This window comes from Tenrec ecaudatus, chromosome 18 (assembly GCF_050624435.1).
Source record: "Tenrec ecaudatus isolate mTenEca1 chromosome 18, mTenEca1.hap1, whole genome shotgun sequence".
Taxonomy (NCBI): domain Eukaryota; kingdom Metazoa; phylum Chordata; class Mammalia; order Afrosoricida; family Tenrecidae; genus Tenrec; species Tenrec ecaudatus.
In genome coordinates this window covers 60,993,061-61,018,265 of record NC_134547.1, presented here as the reverse complement: position 1 = coordinate 61,018,265, position 25,205 = coordinate 60,993,061, and positions in this window count along the sequence as shown.

Genomic DNA, 25,205 nt, shown 5'->3' with positions numbered 1-25,205 from the left:
TTTCAGAATAACCAGACATACCAACTCCAAACTCCCTGCCATCCTAGCAATGTCACTATTAGGGTAGATGTGTCCCCATCCCATCTTTCTCCCAAGAGAGTGGCTGGTGGCTTAGAGCCTTTGACCTTTTTGTTAACCACCAAGCACTTTAACTACTGCACCACCAGGGCACATTTAGAGAACCACACGGTCTGATTTCTGAAGATCAACTAGACAGAGCAGTATCTATTCACAGAGGTAGATTCTTCTGCAGGGCTAGAGTGGAAGGAAGGCAGCCACGAAACACATTGCTGTCTCTCTGACTCTCCATAATAAAAATGTTGATGACCTGTTGTCATTGAGTCAACTCTAACCCCTGGCTCCTGCTGTGCATCAGCTTAGAAAAGCACTCCGCAGGGTTTTCAATTGTTGGGATAAAAAAAAAAAATGGATCGCCAAGTCTTTCTCCTGAGGCACCTTGATGTGAACTTGAACCGCCAGCATTCCGAATAGCAACCAAACACGTTAGTTGAGTGCATCACTCAGGGATCCTGAAAGAGCTTTGCTTGCTGATTAATGCAGACGAGTGAGAGCACAGGAGGAAAGATTGAAACGGTAGCTGCATGGCAGCACACGATTCCATTTGTGGTTTTTCTACAGATCAAATTCTATGACAACAAACAAGACGTGGTCAATCATCTTTGTAAAATAACCTGTCGCCCGCCCCTCCTTCCCCACCAGTGGACAGTTCACTGGTCTCACACAAAAATCTGCTATGGCACACAGACATAAGGACTCCAGTGGGTCTATTTAAGAGAGGACCTGTGCGAGTTGAAGAGCGCCCATGAGTACCCCGAGGCGCCCGCAGTCCACATGGTTCCTGTCTATTGCTGAAAGTTGGCATCAGGTTCCTAATCATATGCTTCCCAAGAGGCCCACTCCAGGCAGCACTGAAAGGAACGTCTTTGTTCATGTTAATGAGGCTCTTTATTAGCCCAACAAGACAGGAGAAACTCCAAAGCCCGAGTCTCCAATTCACTTTCTTTTTTTAAACAGAGAAAAGTAAGCATCAGTTAGTAGGACACTCGGGGACAAGCTCCCTGGCCATTATTTTTACCCCAAGAGAACAAGGAAGGCAGAGGAATTGCAAGGGACAAGGGACGAACTCTGTAGAAGAGTTAAGCAAGACCCTAGATGCCCTTCATGGGGGTCCCGACGGTCCTGTCCGCGGCCTGGAAGTGAAACATTCCATACCTGGGACAGGGAAAGCAGCCAAGGAAGAACGAACACTTGAAAATGGGTGATGTCAGTCTGTCTCCATCTATCAAGCTAATTTGAAAGGGCTTTAATTTTCTTAACGGATAAAAAAAGGTTTCTTTGATAGATTAAACATGCGATTGTCATTCATATATTGTTTATAAGGTAGTCATCGTTTCGCTCTATATTGTTTTGTTTTTGATTTTGTATACTAGTTAGCCGTGAAAAGTTGTCTGCGTGTATCAGAAGGAATAAAGAGAGAAACGTCCTTAACTGTCAGTTTTAATAAGAGGAGTCAACATGCCTCTATTCAGGTTAAATATTGTCCTGTCACATTTCAATAGAGTCAACAGATTTTTTTTTTAAAGAAAAGTCAGAAGCACTGTGTATGCAAAAAAAAAAAAATCCTTCCCTGTCATAGAATGTCAAAGCCCTTCTTTATCTGGGGGAGGGGCGTGGAGGTAGGACAGAAAACTCTTTTGTAAAATGTGAAAAATTACCACTCATAATTGGCGCTGACATAAAAAAGGTTTTTGTGTGTGTGTGTGTTAGAAAAACAAAGACAATCTCTAATTTAATAATCACCTGCAAAGTGTTATTGTGATGGGAACAAAAAACACACAATCAAAGTCAAAGTCATCTCTGTAAAGTAACTATAGTGTTTTTTTAGCCATCACTGCATGTTAGAGCAGCTCGTACACATAAACCAATGGTGTTGGGGTGGGGGAGGCGGGGGAACGCTACTCTGAAGTCCTCAAGGAAAGTTCCTGAACTAACAAGTGACAAGCTACAATCAGAAAATGCAAATGGAGCATTATGTCCAAAATACAATCAAACAAGATTTTTTTTTTAACCCCAGTCACATTCCTGCCAACAGGCAGCATTTGGACTTACATTGCAAGAGAGGAGAATTTTTCTTCATAAGGGTTAAAGACACATTTTGGAGAGATGGGCTAGAGAGAGTTGGGCAAGTATTGAAATCTCACGGGGTAAAGTCATTTTTTTGCTGTTTCAAGTGTCTGTGGATTTGTTAACGTTGTGGGCCCTAGTGGGACTTTTCAGTGTTTTTATTTGCAGCAAGAGCTGTAATTCCAGAAATGATTCCCACTCTGAATGAAAACACTTCCATTCAATAGCCATCGCTACCAATGACTCCAGTGTAAAAAAAAAAATAGGAACAGCTTTCTAGACTAATTAATATTCAGAATACTCTCAAGTACCATCAACGTACAAATGGGGATCGACTCTCCCGAGAATAGCAAGTGAACTGGGCCCAGAATTTCAACATTAGCTCCAAGCCTGGTAGCTGAGAAAAGAATATTCTTCTCTGGATTTTACCCAGACTGGCTGATGGCCCAGGAGGATGGGCTTGTGAGCAAACGTTTGCTTTATAGTCTTTACTTTAGCCGTGAAGCCTCACACTAATAACCCAAACACAAGTTGTTTTGAGTAGGGAGACTATGTTACTTTAACTTTCCTAGGAAAATTCCAGGTTGCTCATGTTATCCTGTTTTAGTATTTGTCGTGATCTTTTTTATCAATAAGGTATTATTAGTTACGTTACAAATAACCCAGGGTAGACTTAGAAGTGAAGTACTCCCAATCATTAAGTACTCCCAACTTTCACCACAGTAGTAAGTTCTGCACGTGTAGTAACAGAATTCTCATATAAACACATGGCTAAATCTGCAAGGTGATTCGTGTTGGCCTGTCTCTCTGGTCCAGAACGATTAGTCTTAGGGCAATTAATGCTTCTCTTTTGAGGAGAGCTGGAAGGACAGACACCCGTTGATTAGGTGAGTATTTGGGGTGAATTATCACTGGCCTTTGGTGATGGTTGTTGTCAGGTTCCACTGAGCTGGTTCTGGTGTACATGGGGTGGGTCACCTAGGTGCACCAGATTCCCTGTGCACCAGAACACAACACTACCCTGTCCAGCATCATCCTCACAACTGCTATGTTGTAGTCACTGGGTCAGTCCCTCTCCTTGAGGCTCTTCCTCTTTTTTCAATGCCCTTGACTTTACCAAGCATGATGCCCTTTTTCAAGGTCTAGTCTCTCCTGATAACATGTCCAAAGCCAGGGAGATGACGTCTCACTATCCTTGCCCCAAGGAGAATTCAGGCTGTAAGTCTCCCAGGACAGATTCGCTTGTCCTTTTAGCAGTCCATGGTATTTGCAATATTCTTGATCAGCCCCGTAATTTCAATGCATCAATGCTTCTTTTTCCTTCTCTTTTCAGTATCCAATTTCCACAGGCATATGAGGTGACTGAAAAAATACCATGATGCACGTTAGTCCTCAAGGCGACATCCTGGCTCTTCAACACGTTAAAGAGATCTTGTCTGGCCGGTGTATCCAGGACAAAGCATCATCCCATTTCTTGAGTGCAGCTTCCACGAGCTTGGATGGTGGAGCCAAGGAAAAGGAAATCTTTGTCAATTTCCATCTTTTCCTTGTTTGTCATATTACTGACTAGTCCAGTCATGGGGATGCTGGTGTTCTTAACACAGTTGTAATCTATGAAATCGTTGAATTTCATCTGTAAGTACTTCAAGTCTTCCTTACTTTCCACAAGCCAGGCTGTGTCGCTGCACATCTCAGGTTGTTCATAGAGCCTGCTTCCAAACCTGATGCCTAGTTCTTCCTCATACAGCCCCGCTTCCCGGTTCTTGCTCGGCAGACAGATTCAATAAGTGTGGGGCATAACCACGGTGAAGCCCTTGTGCACACCTATCTTGATTTTAAGCCAGGCAGTATTCCCTTTGTTCTGTAGGTTCTCAACCTTCCTAAGGCCGCGACCCTTTCATACAGTTCCTCATGTTGGCGTGACCCCACAACCCTAAAATTGTTTTCGTTGCTACTTCATCACTGTACTTTTGCTACTGGTATGTATTGGGCGACCCCTGTGAAAGGGTCGGTTGACCCCTAAAGGGGTCACGACCCACAAGTTGAGAACTGCTGTGTTAGACCAGCTGCCCCTTGGTCCAAGCAGAGGTTTCACATGAACACCATGAAATCATCTGCAACTCCCATGCTTCTCAGTGCTATCCAGAGTGTGTACGACCCACACTCTCATGCCTCTGCAAAGTCAATAAAACACAGTCAACCTTTTCCCATGATCCTCTGCTTTCAGCCACGATCCATCTGGTGTCAGCAGTTATGTTCCTCTTTCCACTTCCTCTTCTGAATCCAGCTCGGATCCCTCTCAGCACTCTGTGGATCTACTGCTACCACCATTGTTGAATGATCTTCAGGAAAATTGTATTTGCATGTGATATTTATGAATGATAGTGATCTCACTAAATAGTGACACCTTATTTATCACCAAGAAGTAACATTCCTAAAAAGATGATTTCTCTATCGTGCAAAGACTCCCTTACACAGCAGCATACCCGAAGCCTCCCTTATTGAATCATGTCGCCAACAGTGTCAAATCAGCAAAGCAAGAACTCTCATTCTCAGCATCCCCTTCCTTAGATGGTTTCTAGTTAGCAAACATTTTGCGCAAGAGCTGAAGGCAGAATGAAACCGTAACCTTCTCCTCTGCCCCTCCCCGTTACTGTTCTGAATATTGGTATATCTTGGTTGGTACCAGGCACGGTGGCAGTTTACAAACATAGCTGGGGATCTGTCCACCCAGTTGATGTGCAGTGTCACTGGGACCTGCAGCCCTTCCAGCTCCCGTGGATCTCCGTTCTTGGCACAGGTCTGCAATGAGGGGCATCGTTTTCTCTTCTCTGTCTCCCTCGGCTGAGGTTGGAAGGGGTCAGAGACAGAGAGGGATCCCTGCTCGCACTCAGGAATTCAGTCATCCTCTTGGACTTCTAGTTCATACTTGCCCTGGGCTACTTCCAGTTTCCATCCTAACTGCTGATCTTACCAAAACAAGGTCAGAGTCAACACTGGACACAGAAGCCTGCATGGGCCGTTTTGAGCTCTCCTAATTGTGTAAGTGTAAACCTTGTAACCAATTCCTTATTCGAGTAACCTACGATGGTTCTGATTCTTGGACTGAGCCTTGCTATGTCACCCCAGTTGCTCAAATCCAGGGGGTTCCTGAGTTTGATTTTATAAGCCACCTGCCAGATGTAAACCTTAAATTTCATAGCCACTTTGATGTTTATGAAATCACTCTCAAATGATGGCCGACAAACTGGAATAAAAACCACTACAGGAAACAGGGAGAGAGAAAGAGGGAAACACACTCCTCCTTCAGCAACAGGAAACGCCATCCTTCCACGAAGAGCAAAGTGGTTTTCCGATGACTTCATCATGGACCGAAAGGAAGGGCCTCAGGCTCCCTCACAGGGAGCAAATCAGTTAGATGCCCATTCATTTGTCTTCATTACGGGACTTTTCACCTCATTTCACTCTTGCACACTTTATCAGCCCTTTCGTTAAGGGTGCATTCTGGCACAATAGGAATATAGGTATCCATCGTTAGCAGGGACCAGACCCAAACAGAGTGTCTTTGCCCGTCTTACAGAATGATGTGAGTTGGGACTTACGTTAGATCTAATATCTTCGCCAAAGATGCTTTCCTCATTTTCAGTTCTACTCAATTCCTAGAGTATGGTGGCAGCGGGAGCATGGGGGGAGTTAGGCAGTTAATAGGGACGTCTGGGCAGGTAGATTAAGGTATACAGCCAAGGCTATTTTTCTCCCCCTGAAGTATCAGTCACTCCAGTTTAGATTTTGTTTAGATGTTTGACACACAAGCAAAAAATGACAAAGAAAAACACTTTAGCGTGGGTCTAAGCTCCCTCATATCTAGAGTCATTCCTGGTGGGATTAAAACAGATATCTCCAGCCTGATTCTAAATTGCCCTGGAGTTATTTAAGAAAATGGCTGAACATTTTGCCAGCATGAGGTGTAAAATCAATGACATTTATAAAGATTAGCAATTAAAAGTGTTTATCCAGAAACTGAAGTCCACACAAAGGCTACTCAAAGCTTCAAGTCAAGGGTCCTGACTGTGCAGGCCCCCGTACACTTAGCCCTTTTTGGTTATTTTAATAAAAACGGGAGGGGGTGATTCCCACAGAGCTGGCACTACACAACAAAGTTTCAGGAACACAGGAGCTAGTTAAGTCATTTTTTTATGTTACCCTGGCTTTTCTGCAGTCTCTCCTTCCTGTGCCTTTGTTCTTACACTGCTCATTAGCACCTCACGAGAGAGGGCAGGAGAAGGGAGAAAGAGATAACAGGCAAATCAGACAACTGTATCAGTCAGCCTGTCAACAAGTTGAATATAGTGGGGTGGGGGGTGCAGACGTACTTTTTAGCAGCTCCGATAAAAGGTTTGCTGAGGGAGGAGGTCACAATTAATAGCAACATTGATATTTGGGGGGATTATCAAGGGATTTCATTGATTTCTGCCCTCCACATCTCCATCAATGTAATCAAAAGCGGGGTGAAAGTAATTAAGCATCTGTAAAACTTTCTAAAAAGAACACACTCTTGGACAAATCTATCACTTTTATCCTGGTGAGTTTGGGGACCGATTAGGCAGTTCACACTGAAAACAAATCTATCAATTTGCTTGGCTTTTCCTAGACTCTTAAAGTTGCACCATAGGAAAATATAAAGCCCATAACACCAAGTCCTCCAGCTGCCCAACATGGCTCTCCTTTGAGCTTAGGAAGAGGTATGGAGAGGATAATCCAGGAGAAGCGAGGTCACTGCTGCCAAAAGGAGTCGAAGCTTGGCAAGGAGGGGAATGGATGAGTTAGCCACAGGGAGGCAAAATGTGTGTCTCCGATCTGGATACCCACTGGACTTTACGGTCTACACGGAGACAGTAAACTCTTTATGAGCCAAGTGGCCTCCTGACATGAGGTCTGCTAGTCCGATGGTTGAAGGATAAAGAAGCAACGGGGTCTCTTCTAACTCAGTGGCTAGAACATTGTTTTCAGCCTAAATTTGCAAGACATCAGAAAAGATCATGCTCTGTGGTATCACAGTCCCAAACAAAATACAAAAGCAGCGGGTGTGGGCTCAATAGGGTTTTGTGAGCCCTGTTGCTCTGGAAAGTTCGGGGGACACTGTAAGGTTGACAGTGCCAATCCTGAGTCTGTTTGCACTCAGAGCTAGTCATGTTCTTTCTCTTGCTAAGCACCCTCTGATGGGAGGCTCAACGTGTAGGCTGCGGTTTCTAGTCTCCTAGGTCAACTGGCTTCCTGCTGGGGTCAGCCAGCAGGGTACACTGGTGGGAAATTTGAAGAGGAAAGGGAGAGAAAAATCAAGGTATTCCCCCCTCCCACTTCTCCTCTTCAAGTTCCATCTCCAGAAATTTCTCCTCTCTAACTCTGGCTCCCATCAGCCAAGCCTTAGGTGGTTTCAACTAACATTGGCTGAAAGTAACAATAACATGACCCCCTTCTACAGCCAAGGAGGGGAAGTGGCTTCCTGCTGTTGCTAATCGTGCCTTGCTTCCTTGTTCTACCTGCTTCTCCGCCTCTCTGACACCTGGACAACTAAGCCCCTGCACTTCATTTTCTACCAGTGAAGACACAAAGTGGTTCTTGCTTTCCAGTTAGAGTCTAATATACTAGGACAATACATTTTCTAGTTTACGTTCTAGCTTGATAACTGACTCAATAGCTGGAATCTACTTTTCATGATCATCCCATCTTGCTTTAGTTTCTCATTCCTAGCCCCATTGACATTTCAGCTTGGATAATCCTTTTACCTTGTCTATAGGGGGTAGCATGTGCGTGGCAGATTTTGTTTGATCACATCCCTGGTCTCTAGACTAGAAGAGAACATCTTCATTCACAGCATGTCTCCAGACATGGTGAAATTCCCCCTCGAGAACCCCAACACTAAACTCCAGCTGAGAACTGATGCTTGAGGTTAGGGCATGATATGGCGCCACCGAGGTTGCTGGTGCCCACGTGACTGGTGATGAATCTCACAGGGCTTAGAAGACATGGAAAACAAGGGCCTTGTCAAGAGGCTCTTGCTGGCCTCTCCCGTATATTGACTGGCAGAATTTCGCCAGTGGGGGTGTTGGAAAGTAACATGTCACCCCTTGTTGCCTCTGAAGGCTTAAGAATCACTTTCTTTTCTCACTGGGAAGACCAGCCAGCCCAGAACAGTTTGCACTCGTGTGGTGCAAAAGATGAATGTGCTCAACTGTCAACCACAAGGCTGGAGGGTGGGGTCCCCCCAGAAGCTCCTCTGAATAGTGATCTACTTGTGAGAAAATACCCATTGAAAATTGTGGAGCCCAGCACTGTTCAGACCCACACGAGGTCCCATGGTCTGATGAAGGCTGGGTTGGAATATAGAAAAGGCAAAGGGGTCTCATCCTTTCTCTTCCTGAAGGCCATTTTTGAAAATGTAGAGAATGGAGCCTCAGTCCAAAGATAATCAGCTTATCTCCACAATCAGCTCTTGTGCTTCAGCTTTGCCCATCTACATTCTTATGTTCAAACCAGCTGTTTTTGTGTGCCTGGCCCCTGTTCTCTGGGTGACAATCTGAGTTTCTTTCTCCCAGTCCCTTGGGGAGACACCACTATCCAATTGCGTTGTCAGGAGGCGCTTAAAGCTATCGCAGGCACCATGAGCACAGCGGGCCATCCTGGTTCCTTGAAGCCTGGAGGTAGCACTGTAATTTAATTAAATGTCAACCCCCAGGTATTATATTTCAAATGCAAATAACTTTGGTAATGTAATATTGTGGCTGAGACTTTCAACTCAAGGAAATCGAGAAAATCAAGTTAGGGTCGCTCCTAGAATGAACATTCCTCTACACATTCCTTGGGCACTCGGCTTGCTTTGTGTTACTTTAAAAAAAAAAAAAAAAGAAAAGAGAATCAAATCCAGTGCCATCAAGTCGATTCCAATCACAGTGACCAACGGCTGTCAAATGTACCCCCAAAGGCCTGGCTATTCGCTGGGCAGGTGGGGGAGGCCTGCCTCTCGGAAGGTTGCGATCCTCCATTATGATAATATCCTTTCAGTCGGACTTTGGGTTTGTTTGTTTGTTTGTTTACCCAGCGGGGGCTGCTAAGCAGAGCTAAGAATGACAGATGGGGGGATTTTATTTGATCCTCTGCTTCACGTCTGTCTAATTGCGGTGTGTCTCTCTTAAGCTTCCCACACCATCAAAAGAAAAGGATTGCCAAGTGCTTCCTTCATCACGATGCTGTGTAGATGAGTGTGGTTGTCATCTGAGCAGGCTTTGAATGCCCCTCGCCCTCCTCCAAAAAAAAAAAAAAAAGCAGAACAGAAATGCAGACTCCTTTCAAGGTTCCCTTATTATCAAGATGAAACAAGGTCTCTGTTGCTCCTCTCTCAGGGCTCTATTCCACTGAGATCCTCCATGGACAAAGAACCACCGAGCTCCAGATTCGCAGCCCGCAGTAAATTACTGAAGAGATGTAACACACACAGTCGCGAGCACACACACACACACACACACACACACACACACACGCCTTCAGTCATCCCCTTCATCACGGAATACTAGTGGAAAGTCAAATAATTGGGGAGAAAGGAGTCCTTGCTTGAAGGGCACTCTAAGGATGGCTCCTCATGAGCCCAACTGATTGGCTAGTGGACCTGTGTGATTGGGCCACTGCCTGAGGTTATTGGTTTTGGGTTTTTTTTTTAAGTGGGAAATTAAAAGGGATTGCAGTACACACTGGTGACTATACTTAGGGTGTGGAAGAAAGCGGGGCACCTCTAAAGCAAGTTATTCAGGGAGTAACGCCTACAGTCATCCCAGCTTTATCACACTATTCCCTTTACATGACAGGTGGGACAAAAGGGGGTCGGAAGGGGCGGTTAGGGAAATGCTAGGGGGAGTTCTCTTGAGTCACTGACTCCCTGGATGCTCATGTCCCCCTGAAGCCTTGCCTCCATTATGCCCCCAGAGGTGGTGTACAATTTCTCTCATTGAGAGAATCTTCATTTTCATGGGAGTCGTCTGTCCTTTTCATGGTGGGCACATGTTTAAGATGATGGTGGGAAAGGCAGGAGAAATGGTCTAGCCACTTCTGTTGGCATCATACCCAAGTACAAAGTGCCTTTGGGCAGTCAGAGGGCGGTGTCTCTTACAGTCGCCCTGCCTTCTCCAGGAAGCCCCAGAAAAGATTGACCACTCAGCCTTATCAAAGAGTAGACAAAATAGCACCATTTCCCATATTATCAGTCCTCACCTCTATATATTTATGAGGGGGAACCTAAAAAACAACAACCCCCAAACATAATTTTTTGTTCAAAGCTATGCATTTAAATTTTTTAAACAAAACAACCTTATCGCCTTCAAAATACTCTCCATTACACTTGATACATTTCTCCAATCTGCAATTCTATTCTTGTAAACATTGTTCACAATCATCTGTTTGGATAGCTGACAGCACCTCCCTCATGACCTTCTTCACCTCTTCAACATTGCCAAATCGCTGTCATTTCATAGCCCTCATCATTCATAGAACATAAAAAGTCGCACGGAGTAAAGTCAGGTGAGTAAGGTGCATGGGGCAAGAGAGGCCTGCTGTTGTTGTTGTTGTTGTTTTTGTCAAAAACTGGTGCACTGAGATGACTGTGTGAGCAGGTGTATTGTCGTGGTGGCAAAATCAGTCCCCTGCCACAAATCAGGCCTTTTCCAATCACACACTTTTACACAATCTTTTCAGACCCACTGAATAGAAAGCTTGATTAACAATCTGACCTGGTGGAATGAACTCCAAATGTCCTACGAGTTGACGTTTTTATCCATTTAGGAAGTTGATGAACTTCCAGAAGGAGGTTGGTCATCAATCAATATTTTCACCTTTTTTGAAGTGAGAAACCCACTCATACACTTGAGTTTTCCCATTAGTGCTGTCCTTGTAAGATGTGTTTATAAGCGGCATTTTTCCCCCAAGCAGGAAAAAAAATATTCACAGCCTCATGCTGTTCTCTTAAATCAGCCATCGCAAAAAAACAAAGTTCAAGCAAATCTGCTTTTATGAAAAAAATCGCTATGACCAGAGAGAACCTTCCCAGGCAACGCCACTGGGTGCACTAACTCAGAGCAAGTTGTTCCATGCTTGCCTACTGGGAAAAATGTGTAGTAAAAAACTCTGCTCCACCCAGCACAAATCTGTGTTTTGGGGGGTACCTTTGTATATCCTTCCCTAGTCCTACTAAAAAGAGAACCCTAATGGACCGGTGGTTGAGCATTTGACTGCTCACTCTAATGTGGAAGTTTGTACTTCCCAGCTGTGCCTTGAGAGAAAAATGGGGCAGTCTGCTCCAGAACATATTTATAGCCTTGGAGAACCCATGGGGCAAACCTCTTCTGACCTAAATGCTATAAGTAGGTGCAGACACTGACAAATAAATAACAGAGTATTCTTAAATACTTTGCAGTGGCTTCCAAAGAATACCAAACCCCAAACCAAACCCAATGCCATCAAGTAGATTTTAATTCATTGCCACTCTGGCTTTCTGATACAGGAGCATAACCCCCTCATTTTTACCCATTGGAGCAGCTGGTGGGCTTGAAGCACTGATCTTTTAGCAAGCAACTTTTATACCCATATGGAATCTTTTCTAAAATAGCACAAGGTACATAAATTGGAGCAAGAGGAAATAAAATCACAAGGAAGGGGTCTACCTTACATAAACTCAGAAGTGGTTAATGCGAAATAGCAAAAATGTCTAATGAACTTTTTCCAAAGGGATAACTGATTTGGTCCCAAGGTTACCTAGTAACAAAGATGAATGGGGATGGGGGTTGGAGTGGGGTGGAAATCATGTACAAAGTCCCCAATATCCATTAGATGAAAATGAACCAAGAGTAGCTCAACTCTTATTGATACTAAGATTATGCATATTTTTCTTATGACCTATAATACAGAGGGTGCAGATCATCAACAGAGACCATTGATCCATAATCACCTGAAGTTTCCATTGCATAAAGTTGGCACGGTGTTCAATATTAAGATCTTAAAAGAAAGCGACATTTTAAGATGTTCTTCACATTAAAGTTACAAGCATTTTTCAATATGCATATGAATATAAATATATATTAGCTTCCATCATATTTCCTCCAGATCAACCAATTTTAAATATCTTCAAAAATAGTTTCTTAATGGAATGCCTCTAAAAGGGCATAAAACCCTGAGAATTATGTACAAAATTGTATTTGAAGCGAGTGTGTGGGTAGATTATTTTTCCCCCTATAGCTTCCATTAGATTCTCAAGTGTCTAACACCTAAAATGGTTAATAACTCTGCCACAGCCACCAGAACTTAGAAGACAATGGGTGGAAGTCAGTCTTTGGTCAGTCGAAGACAAAATATTCAATGTTGCATTCTTTTGGGCCATCAGTGATGTCATATATTTAAACCCTTCCATTATTTTGGGCCATCCATGAAAGGTCATATATTTAAACGCTTCCAATTTTCTTTAACAGCCTCTCAGAAATGAGTGATACAGTGTGTGTGACACACACAGATTACGAAGACTAGACGGAGGGAGTAGAGCGTGAGTACTGTCAACTTGGCTTGTGGCTGGTTGTTTGGAATGCCCATCTCAGGAGAGCTATAAGGCAGCAACACCCCGAAATCTGAGTAACAGCATGCCAAGCAAGCAACCACTGCAATTGACTGTGGTCACCATTACTGAGGAAGAACTGGGCTTGCCTTTGGCCTAGAGAGCCAACCATCAGCTCAGAGCCGGCCTCCGACAGGCAGCATTCACCTTTTTGCTTGGGGCAGACCCATTAACATGAGCACTCAATAGCCTAAAAATGACCAGAAGGGAAAAAAAGAACAAACGAAGTGTTCTCTCAACCAGAAGTTAGCAGGGGTTTTGGGTGCTTGCTTGTTCCCCTTGATCTCTCTAGAGAACCCTGTCCAACACACCCTTAATAAAAAATATAATATTCATTGTCAATCAAAATAAAAAGAAACATGTATTATGGAAAATAAGAGTCCTTTAAAAACTCGCCCTGTGAGATAATCATAAGTAATGATTCAGTATCTATTTTAACAGAATTACTTCTATATAGATGAGTATTGTTACACATGCCTGTGTGTGCATGAACATTTTCCATCTAATTTTATGTAAATGTGATCATATTCTACACATCACACTCAGTGGCCCCATGGGATAGAGTAGAAGAACCATAGGGTTTTCTTGACTGTAAGGTTTATGGAACTAGATCACTAAGTCTCTCTCCCTCAAGGGACTAGGTGGTTTAGAAAGGTTATCAACAGTAGAGAACTTAACTGTTGCCCGACTAGGCCTCCTACACACCACACAACTTTTTTTTGCCACTTAATGACACATCTTGTGGTGTTTGTGGGTCAGTTTTGAGAAAGAGGCATGGGTTGCCCCATGATTGTACTATCTGGTTTTCTTTTTACTAGAAAACACACATATACAACAACAAAAGGGCGTTGCATTTCTAATCGAATGGTTAAAAAATACTCTTGTCAAATTCCAAATTCTTGTTATTCAAGTGGGGTCTTGTTCATGTTGCTATTACACACAGTCACAGGAAAGAAACAATGGGTGGCCAGGAGAAATTACCAGGGCTACTGTAAACGGTTGTTTCAGCTGAACATACACAACTCCAGGAAAAGTGCCTGCGTCACAGAGATTCCACCTGTGCTCATGGGGGAGGATAACTCCCTCCCCATGCTACATGAACGAGGAGTGTTGCTGTTAGGTGCCACTGAATCTTTTTTGACCCATAGCGACCCTGTGCACAACAAAAGGAAACATTGCCAGGACCTTCCTGTGTGAGCCTCACAACTGTTCCCATTCCGGAGCCCAACTGTTGCCGTCATTCTGTGAATCCATCTCCTTGAAGGCCTGCCTCGTTTTTGCTACTTCCTGTACAATCACAGGCAGTGAGGTTTATCGGGAGCTGTTGCATGGAGAACAAGGTCCTTTTTAACAAACAGTTTTAGAGCTCAACATTAAACCCTATTTTCCCCCTACTTCCACAGAGCCAATGCCTACCATAGAGCCAAAAAAACACCACATTGCATGTGACGGCAACTCAGCAAAAATTTGAGCAAATTAATCTTTGTAAGACACTATTCATTAGTATCTATGGCATCTTTGTCCCAACTGTTCACCCAAAGGGCATAACATCAAAATGGTGTGATCCCTTGTGACGTACAAAAGTAGTCATTAATTTGCACTCATTTCTAAAGATGTTTGCCAGTAGCCTTCGGATATGTCTCTGGCGAGCAAATATGGTGCTTGACAGAGGAAACCAGGGAGTTGTTAATGACTACATTGACGCCATTTAATCCAAACAGCTCATCTATACATGGAGGTGACGTAGGACTTCAGATACAATTCTTCAGCTGGCACAGCAATAGCCTAGAAGCAGAGCTTTCAGTGACCTATTTCAGTAAACGTTCTCCCTGGCCTGGCCTTGGCGTTTCTGAAATGCTCTCCTTTGGCCCAGATTACACATGTGGTCAGAACAGTGGTAACTGTGCAGTGGTCGGCAGGAGAGTGACTAACTGTCCAAAGAACAAATGCATGTCTATTTTCCTTATTTCGCTTTATGATACACATCTGGTTGGCATCACTGCTGCCCCTTAGTTTTCTGGAACCTAAGCTTGTAGTTTGCATCAATCTGGATGACTAAATTGTCTCACTTCCACCTTGATCCACAAAGCAAAACCCATTTGCTTCTAGATCCATCTGTATTGCTGACAGGAGCTGCAAACCAAGTATCACAATTTCTTTATTTTCTTGTCCCTCCCTTCCATGATTTCTCCTTTGTGATAGGCTATCTGGTATTGATCTGTAGAATAGCAAAACAGGAACTCAATTTTTCAAGGACTTCCCTACCCAGGATGGATTAAACCTTACAATTAGCCCACAATTTGCATCTCTCAATAGGAAATTCATTGTTGTGACCAAAACTTCAGCGGACTTGAGAGCAGAGCTATTGTTGAAGTAATGCCTGTAAAAGGTCATATATTTCAACCCTTCATTTTTTGACAACCTCTCAGAAATGAGTGATACAGTTGCTCCAGTGTCCAAAAAAGCAATAATGCCTACACCACTTTTCTTTACAGGCAGGGTGGAATATTATTACCCCATTCATCACCGACTATTCTGGTTATAAAGTATGTTTCTTGGTATTTCAGAGACCTTTTTCTTTCACTGTCTTGAAAAGGCCGAAGGCCTCCTGAGCTGGGTGTCAGTCTAGGTAGTTTCCTGGTAATATGTTAACTTCTTCAGTTTCTCCTGAACAATGGTGACATTTAGCAATTTTCCCTGAATTTCGTTCTCTGAAGAGCAGTGGAGGAGGAAGGGAGTTTAAGTGTCTTACTTCTTTTCAATTGGGAGTCACTCCCTGCACCTACCAGTCACAGGGGACGGATTTAAGGGTCAAACACACAGATCTTCATGAGCCAAGAGTAATGGATGTACGTGCAGAAGACAAAAAGAAGGGGCAGAACTCTGAACCAGTCTATGAAACTCTCCCCTGAAGGCATCGAAACCCAGTTTTACAAAATAGTGCATCGCCAAAGCAAACACCCAAGTGTACAGTTAGATTCTGCCTTTGGGGGGCTGCCATTTTGAAGCTCTAGATTTAGGGGAGTTCTTTAAAAGCTTTGCTTTTGTAATATGCATGCCCTATGAAGTCCACAGATTTCAACGCACAGTCTGGTTTGTTTCCAATGCCTATCCTCCTGGTGTCTTACCAACTCTGAACCATGGTTCCTGGTGCAGCTCTAGACAGTGCTACCCTTTGATCATGCCTCCTGTGTCCTGACAACTTAGAGTTGACCTGAGAGACAAGCAACAATAGAAGCTTCTTCCTCCGCCTCTCAGGCTGCCCAGATCCAAACCAAAAATTCAATTGGAATGTGTTTACAATCATGTTCCTTATTTTCATTTAACTTTGGGGCACAGACTTCTCAGACTTTCAGAGTGAATGTTGCTTGTAGAAATCGGGAGTTTCCCCTTGCCAAGCTATTGGATTTCAAATCCCTTTTATTCTTTCCTCCTAGGTACAAGCTAGGGGCAGGGTGGGGGGCAGGTTGTGGGGGAGGAAGGGAGGAGAGGGGAACAGGGAGGGGTGATGGGCTGGGAAGAGAGACAGGGAGAGCCCAAATCAAGCATGTCATTTGATTATGGCATCAATCCTGCTGCTGCTGCTGCTGCACAGTCTAATAAACTTTAGTGGCCCAGAGTTACTCAGCTGCGCAGTATGTTACTCTTACCATTATCTAGGGGAGGATTTGTCAGATTCATAAATTGTTCTATCACTGAACAGGGAAAGGCAGGCAGAGAAAAAGGGAAACTTCAGAGTTCCTTTGTCTCTTATTTATGATTTTTGTTATAAATCTCTTTCTTATATACAGAACAAAAGCAGGCTTGATGGTACTTAGTTTTAAACTGTTCCCAGGTATGATATATAAATGCAACACCTTCATAGTCTCTTGACAGAATCCTAAATACAGACTTATTTTCCAAGGCCCGTGGGTTTGAAAGACCCTGCAAGGAGCAGGATGGCTGAGCGCCAGCCCCTGAGATGCAGGCCCTGCGTTGAGTGGGGTTTTGCTGAAGAGAGCATTGCCTGCATGGAAAGCCAACTTTCTTAAAATGCCCTGGCAAGAGGATGTGACTTTCTAGATGACGGGCCAAAGTGGAAGGAACCACACCTCCCAGAACTCTCAGTGATTCTTCAGACATGATAACAAGTGTCCTGAAGTGATCAATTATGGAAAAACAAAACGTAATACAACTCCTCACATATCTAATTGGTCAGACTCTAAACTCATCTACTACAAAGAGACTAGTCTTCTGTTAATTGCCAAAGTTTTCAAGAATAGAGCCATGTTTTCATGATGATTAACTTTCAGTGAATTCTAAATTGAGTGATGTGTAGATATATAGATGATATATAGATATAGCAAGTGTAGTGAGAGCAACAGAAAACAAATGTAACACATTTTCCTCAGCCTGGACTCAGTAAGCCCTGACTTTGCTATTGACAGATTTCCACAGTGGATAAAGCTCAGATTTCTGAGATCTTTGATGAGAGGAATGCCACCTTCCCTGGGACATCTGAATCTGACACTGACTGAGCAAGAAATAAACCACCTTTTCTAGGTCACTGAGAGTTTCAGGGAATTTTGGCTTCTGCAGCAGAACATAGCACACCCTGACTAATGCACTAGGTTAGGTATTCGGTCCATGCTTTCTTGTTGTTCTTGTTATAAGAAGAGCCCTGGGTGCCCAGTGGTTTATATGGTTCTAGGATGCATATCAAAACATAATCATTGTCTCGTACATGCAATGAGTAAATGCATGGACTGACTTTAAAGTGCAAATGCCAGGTTTCATGCTTTGGTTTTCAAAGATGGCAGAAGCTCCCTACTTGACTGGCAGCCTGATATGGAAATTGGATGGATTGCTTACCAAAACCACTGGGAATTAACCAGTGCTAGACTTTTCCATCCATAACCATTAGCCACAAGGTTGTAGCTACAACCTTCTTTGGGAGGTCAAGGGTGTACCTTACCTCTGAGAGGAAGTCCAACATAGTGGATGGGGCCAAGGCACGCAGCTTCCTTTAGGTGGAGGGAAGTCCGGTGGATCCTTCAGCACTGTCCCAGGAAGTGAACTCCAGACGCCAAGCTGAGCCCTGTCAAAAGCGGAAGAGGAGCAGAGTTATGAGACGGGTGTCTGGCGTGTGTGATCTGCAAAGATACATAGCTTTACTTTGCCAACTTTATTAAAAGGCAAGAAAAAGAGGGGAAGATCTTAATACTATTATCATGATAATCACATTTACAGATGACACTAAATTGGGAGGTGCTCCTACCAGCAGGTGAAGACTGGCACACAATACCAAGCTGCGTGTGGATGTTAGCAAGAGATGTCAAGGGGAACGTGGCGAGGAAAGGGTTGGGGAAATGCAGATGATCTATCTGGGGATGAATAACTATCAAGATGGAATTTAAGTTGAAGGAGGATCCCGACATGACAATAATAGAGAGCACAACTAAATAGGGAGTCCGTGGTGAAGAGCAATCAGGAGGGACGGCAAACCCCGCCGTTCCGCACTGCTCTGAGCTAGTGAAATTCTCGGCCGAGCATACAGGGGCATCGCAACCCAAGGCTAAGAGAATCTGTCTCTGTGTGTCAGCAGTGAGACCAGCCTTGGAGCACTGCAGGCAATTAGGGGGAATGTGATGCTTCAGTGGGAATTTAGAAAAGAGAAGAAAAACAAACCAAGGGGAGTGAAATATGAGGAAAGGCACCGGCGATAAAATGAACATAATTTGACTAAATAACAACCTAAGGGACCGTGATAAACATCTATAGAGCATAAAAACTCAAAATGGGGCCTAGAGGTCTACTGGCCTGGGCGTTGTTCTAAGAAATATCTACAGTCGTCCATTAAAAACTCAACAGGGCTGCAGCCTTCTGCATCTGTCGCAATGAAGCCCAAGAGCCCTGCTGCGGTGAAGAAACAAACCAGGAGTCCCAGAAACTCCATCAGCTTCAAGCCTGCTTTTTCAAAATTTGTGGACAGCGAACCTCTGCGAGGAATTTGTTGAAAAGAGGTCCACAAAGTCACTCACTCTTGCAGTTAACCAACAGGTATTGCCACTCCGTGCCCATTCTGCCCTTGACACTGAATATTCGGTTTGGAGGTAATAATCTGGGATTCGCGTCATAAAGGGAAGAAACGGGCTATAATAGGACATCACAGACGGGTTTCAAGTGAATAGGTGGTTGCTGCTATTAGGCGACCTTGAGTTGGCTCCAACTCACAGCAAAAGAAGGGGCACTTTCCGGTCCTGCCCCGTCTTCACAATTGTGGCCTGGGCTGAGTCCGTGGCTGCAGCCACGGTGTCAATTGGTCTTGTGGGGGGTCTTCTTTTTTGCTGCCCCTCTACTTTATTCAGCATGACGTTTTTTCTTTTATCCCCCAGAGAGCTGGTCTCCCCTGATAACCCGTCCAAAGTATGTGAGACCAAGTCTTAGCATCCTTACTTCCAAGGAGCATTCTGGCTGTACTTCTTCCAAAACAGAATGGTTTGTTCTTCCGGCAGCCCATGATACTTTCCGTATTTTTCACGAGCACCGCCGTTCAAATGAATAGATTCTTCTGCTGTCTTCCTTATTCAATGTCCAACTCTCACATGCCTATGAGGCAAATGAAAAGGTTACATGGCTCGGGCTGGGCGCACCTCAGTTCTCAAAGTAACACCCTTGTTGTACAACACTTTAAGGAAGTCTTCCACAGCAAGATGTGTACAGTGCAATGTGCCATTTCAACTCCTGACCGCTGCTTCCATGAGCATTGATGGTGAATTCAAGCAAGATGAAATTCTTGACAACTTCGATCTTTTCTCCGTTTATCGTGATGCCGCTTACTGGTGTACTTGTAAAGATTGGGTTTTCTTTAGATTGCCATCCACATGGAAGGCTGAGGTCTATGATCTTCATCAGCAACTGCTTCAAGTCCTCTTCACTTGCAGCAGGCAAGCTTGCTATCACATGCATGTAACACGCAGAGGCATGTGTATATGCTGATGCCATATTCTTCCTCATAATCTAGCTTCTCTGGTTATTGACTCAGCGCAGTGATGGAATAAACATGATGAGAGAATAAACACCTTTATTGATTTTAAACCAGGCAGTGTTCCCTGTTTGTTTGCACGACAGCTTCTTGATCCACCAATAGGTTCCAAAAAGGACATTTCAAGATCTATCTTGAAGTAAAACATTGCTCATGATAAGATAATATCTATCCCGGTAAACAAGGAAATCTAGCCAATATCATTATGATTGAAATTCATGGACCAAGCACTAAAGCCCAAATTCACTGCTACTGAGTTGATGCTGATGCACACTGACTTCCAAAACAGGGAAGAATCGCCCCTGTGTGTTTCCAAGACTGCAACTGTTTCCAGGAGTCAAAAGACCCATCTTTCTCCTGCAGAGCAGGCTGATGTCTCAAACTACCCATCTTTAGGATCATAACCAAAAGGGGTAGCCGCTACAGTGTAACCCCCATGCCATCAGGGCTCCTAACCACGAAAACTAGTGATGGAGAAACGTATCAATGTCTTCAGTCTGAAGAAACTAAAGTCTCAAGTTGAAATATTGAAAGATTTTATGAGCAAAATATTGAGTGATGCAGGAAGCCTCAAAAGAAGATGGGATGAATACTTAGTCACTGTACCAAAAAGAATGAGCCAATAGTTAACCACCTCAAGAGGTAGCATATGAGCAAGAACCAATGGTACTGAAAGAAGAAGTCCACGCTACAGTGAAGGTATTAGCTAAAATCTAGAATACTCTAGGAACTGATGGAATACCAACTGAAATATTTCAACGAACTAATGAAGCCCTGAAAGCATTCTTTCATTCATCTATTTAAGGAAAATTTGGAAGACAATTACCTGACCAATTGACTGGAAATGGTTCATGTTTGTATCCATTCCAAAGAAAGGTGACCTAACAGAATGTACAAATTATCAAACAACATCACTGATATCATATGCAAGTAAAACTTTGCTGAAGATCATCCAACAATGTTTAAGGAGTACATTGACAGGGAGCTCCCAGAAATTCAAGCCTGAACCAGAGAGGATGTGGTGCAAAGGATGTCACGCTGACATCAGATGGATCTTGGCTCACAGCAGAGAAGACCAGAGATGTTTACAAGTTACTTTATCATTAGCTCAGTCCATTTTAAAAAACATGCACGTGTACTCTCAATCAGTACATGCATGGTATATCAGCTTTCAAAACATCTGTCCTTAAATTAAAAAAACACACACAACAAAAAAACCACCCAACTCACTATCCTGGAGTTGATTTCAATTTATAGCAACCTCATAAAGTAAAGTCACTGCCCTCACGTCCATGCTGACTCCAGAGACTGCCTGTGGGTTTCCAAGACAGTAACGATTTATCGGAGTAGAAAGCCCAGTTTTTCCCCGATGGAACTGTTGGTGCTTTTGAACGACCGACTATGTCGAATGCAGCTCAACTCATGACCGCTGCACCACCAGGGCAAGCCGACAGGATGGATTAGAACTGCCTATGTGGGCTTCCTGAGGCTGCACATCTTTACAGGTGCCAATGTATACATAGGCATGTATATCAATATATGGAACTTGCGACAGTTAAAATGCTAAAAAGTAGATTTTGATTCAGTATATCTAGGGTGGGAATGCAAACTCTTGTCAGAGGATAGAACCAGAATGAACCGGTTCAAAGTCATGTTCCAGAAAACCGTCATTGACCTCTTCCATCTCTCATTTTCTACAGCACATATGACTGCGACTGCATAGAACCTTCAATAACATGAAACAGTATGTGCATGGGACTTTGCATATGTCTGTCTGTCTAATCTCATGAACGTTCATACTCTCTTGGACTGCTTCCTCAGTCTTTTTTCCAACCATATTGGGAACTGAGCTCACGTTTGTTCTGCATAGAACTAGGTGCATAGTAAGTGCTTCAAAACTTATCAACCCATGGATATATTGGTAAGTCATAGAAACCAACTACAATGATATCAATCCACTTACAAACATTCCCATTTAAAAACCACTAGAGCTTAATCGATTGTATTTCTTATAGTCGTTCCCCTCAGGGTGTAATGCAGAACTATGAAAATATGCTATCAACCCCAAACCATTCTCCCTTTTAATGGAATAGGAGCGTGAAGGAGGCCGGATAATTCTGAACTGGAATTAAGTTCTTCACTCCTGGTAGAGTTTGCATGTTTTATGTCTCAAATGCCTCACTGGTCGCAGGCCATTGCCACTGATCAGGCATCTCCCCCAGTAACCTTGAGAACTTCACACACTGGTATCTCCCCTGGTTCAACATTCTCCTTTGGCAGGCCCTGCTGTGCCAGGTGCTACACTCACCCCTAGGCACCAGAAGCTTGTCTGCAGGAAGACAGAGGTATCTGACAAAGCAAGCCAAGGTTGCCTGAATCTGACGTCCACTCACACTTACTCTCTCACTTCTGGTTAACATTCGCTTTATGATGCATTTCTATATATGCCCTCTCTCCAGGATAAGGCAAACTTGGCCGAAGAAGAAAAAAAATAAATAGAAGTGAGCTGGAGCAGTGAGAGAGAATGTTTCTGAAAATTACGCCATCTACGTGCATGTCATTCACTTAAAAGTTTCCCCTGGGTCTTGTCTGTGTGCAGCTCTCGAGCTCCTGGGAAAACACAGCAGACTTCTCAGAACTCCAGTTTTCCTCCCAAGACAAGCAAGAGTTTAGACTAGAAGATGATGGTGATAGTGCTATTACTGTGGTTGCTGCTGTAATGTTTCTAACGGTATGGAACGTTCACGATATAGAAACTTCAGGTTACAGTGGTGTTCAGTCTTCAAAATACCCTATGACGTTGATGTTATCATCCTCCTCGTGTTGCCTGGGAGGAAACTGAAATCCACAGGGTTGAAGTGACTCATCCACAGTTAGTACAACTCCCAAGTCATGGTGAGAGCTCAGGCCATCTGGTTCCTCACCACTCATCTGTTGAATTTGCCCTACTGTGGTGTCTTGCATGTTGCTGGGAAGACACAGCTATGGCAAGCATGATATCAGCAGCATCTCTCACCGTGGGCTAGTTTTAGCAGAGCTTCTAACCTAAGAACAGTCTAGAAAGACAAACCTGGTGATCTATTTCTGAAAACTAGTCAACACGGTGCAGGGTAGCAATGATGAAACATACCACTTTCTCCCTAAATGCTCCCCCCCCGCCCACCATCATGATCCTAATTCTACCTTACAAATATGACTACACCAGAGGATGTACACTGGTACAGTTAGGAACTGGAAACACAGGGAATCCAGGGCAGATGATCTCTTCAGGACCAGTGCTGAGAGCAGCGATACCGGAGGGTGTAGGGAAGGTGGGGAAGAAAGGGGGAACTGATTACAAGGATCTACATATAACCTCCTCCCTGGGGGACGGACAACAGAAAAGTGGGTGAAGGGAGATGTGGACAGTGCAAGAGATGACAAAATAATAATCATTTGTAAAATATCAAGGGTTCATGAGAGAGGGGGTAGAAGGGAGGGAGGGGAATATGAGGAGCTGATATCAGGGGCTCAAGTAGAAAGGAAATGTTTTGAGAATGATGGCAACAAATGTACAAATGTGCTTGACACAGTGGATGAATGGATGGATAGATGGATTGTGATAAAAGTTGTATAAGTCCCCAATAAAATGATATAAAGAAAATTTAAAGCCCTATGGATTCCCCCAAAATATAGCCCCTTATGGTTCTGAGAAATAAGCTACATTGAAAAGCACACAAATAGATGATGCTTCCACAAACAGACTGAAATATATCAATGACTGTGAAGATGTGCAGGAGCGGGTAGCATCTGGTTCTGCTGTACAGGGTGTCAAAGGAGGCCTGCGGGTATAGTGTGTTATGGAGTTGGGCTGCTAACAGCAAGGTCACCAGTTCAAGACCACCAGCCATCCCTTGAGAGAAAGACAGAGCCTTCTACTCCTGTAAAGAGTTACAGTCTTAGAAACTCACAGGGGCAATTCTACTCTGTGGCAAGCTCTATGGCAGTGAGTTTGGTTGGCTTTTGGTCACTATGAATGAGTTACCTTAATGGCACTTAAAGACTAGACTCCGGGTCCTGTTTGCTGGATCCCTCCTGGAAATCTCTGAGGCCCCTGTCTACTCACACATGCTATGTTATTTTCCAGTATTTCTCCCTTTTATCAATAAAAGGCCATGTGTAAGATTCTGGCCTATTTAAGTTGGGGGCGGTGGGGGCGGGGGGCATATATAGATTTGAATTGGAGAAAGGGGAGTAGAGAGGAGACCAAAATAAGGGTAGGAAAATTCTGGAGCTCAAAATCACTAATGGTTTTAGAAACTCCATAATCCATCCTTCTAATCCCGTTTTAATTATATCAGTAAGTAGATAGGGCCTGGACAATTTTTCAAGACAGGTCATAACGTGTAAGCAATTCTTCACGCTTCCTCTTCCTTGGAATAAAAAGTCCTACAATAACTTCTGGAACTTATTAGTATGAACAAATCAAATAGCCCCCACCACCACCCATACTGTAGTTTCCTTATAGCAAGATTTAGTAGGTTGGTTGACAAAAGGCTAGGAATCAGGTGGGAATTGTCCTGGTGGCTCGAGGCCTGCCCCAGCCCCTGATTTCAGCCTCAGGCAAAGATTCAAACCCCTTAGGAAGAAGAGCAGGGCCTTGGGGCTCAGCTATTTATCAAACCACAGCCACAACACTGGCCAGAGATTAATCTATAAATCAGAAACGGTGTTTTTGTTTTGTTTCTAAATCAAGAATGAATGACCTACTTGTCGCTGACAGGCCACCTCATCATGCATTTATGACAGTCTGTCACCTGTGCGGGCTTCTACCCTACTGGCAGGGTGACAATGGCCAGCTCCTGTTGGCTCCTGATAGCACACGCCAAGATGAACTTCTGACCACTGTCCAGCGCTTTAGAGGAGCTGGCGAGCAACTAAAATTAGCTCAGCTTCTATTCCCAGCCCCGGGCTCCTTCGCGGCTTACTTTTCTTTTGTCAGAGTCTGTGATGGTGGCTTGTTTGATTTAAAAAAAAATCAATGAAGAGGTACGTGAGAAGGAAGCCAGCAGAAGACCAGGTATTCCCGGGTTAAGATGAAAGTGCAAATAAAGGGCACGCACACACGTGCTCTCGCTAACTCTGTCTCTTTCCCTCAAAGCAAAGAGAAGGAGAGGCCTTTGAGGTAGAATGGAAACGGTTTTGTTGAAGGAGGAGCATTTTCTTCATCTTCAGAGAATAATCTGATAGGCCTAATCCGGCGAAAATTGCAATCGCTCTTCACGGCATGGCTGACACAGGGTGGGAGGGAAGGGCAATCGGTGATTGCAAGCTGGGCGTCCTGGTCCAAGCCTGGCCCAGCTCTTTCATACTGCGATGCCCCAGCTCCAGGCAGCGAGGCCTGCCATC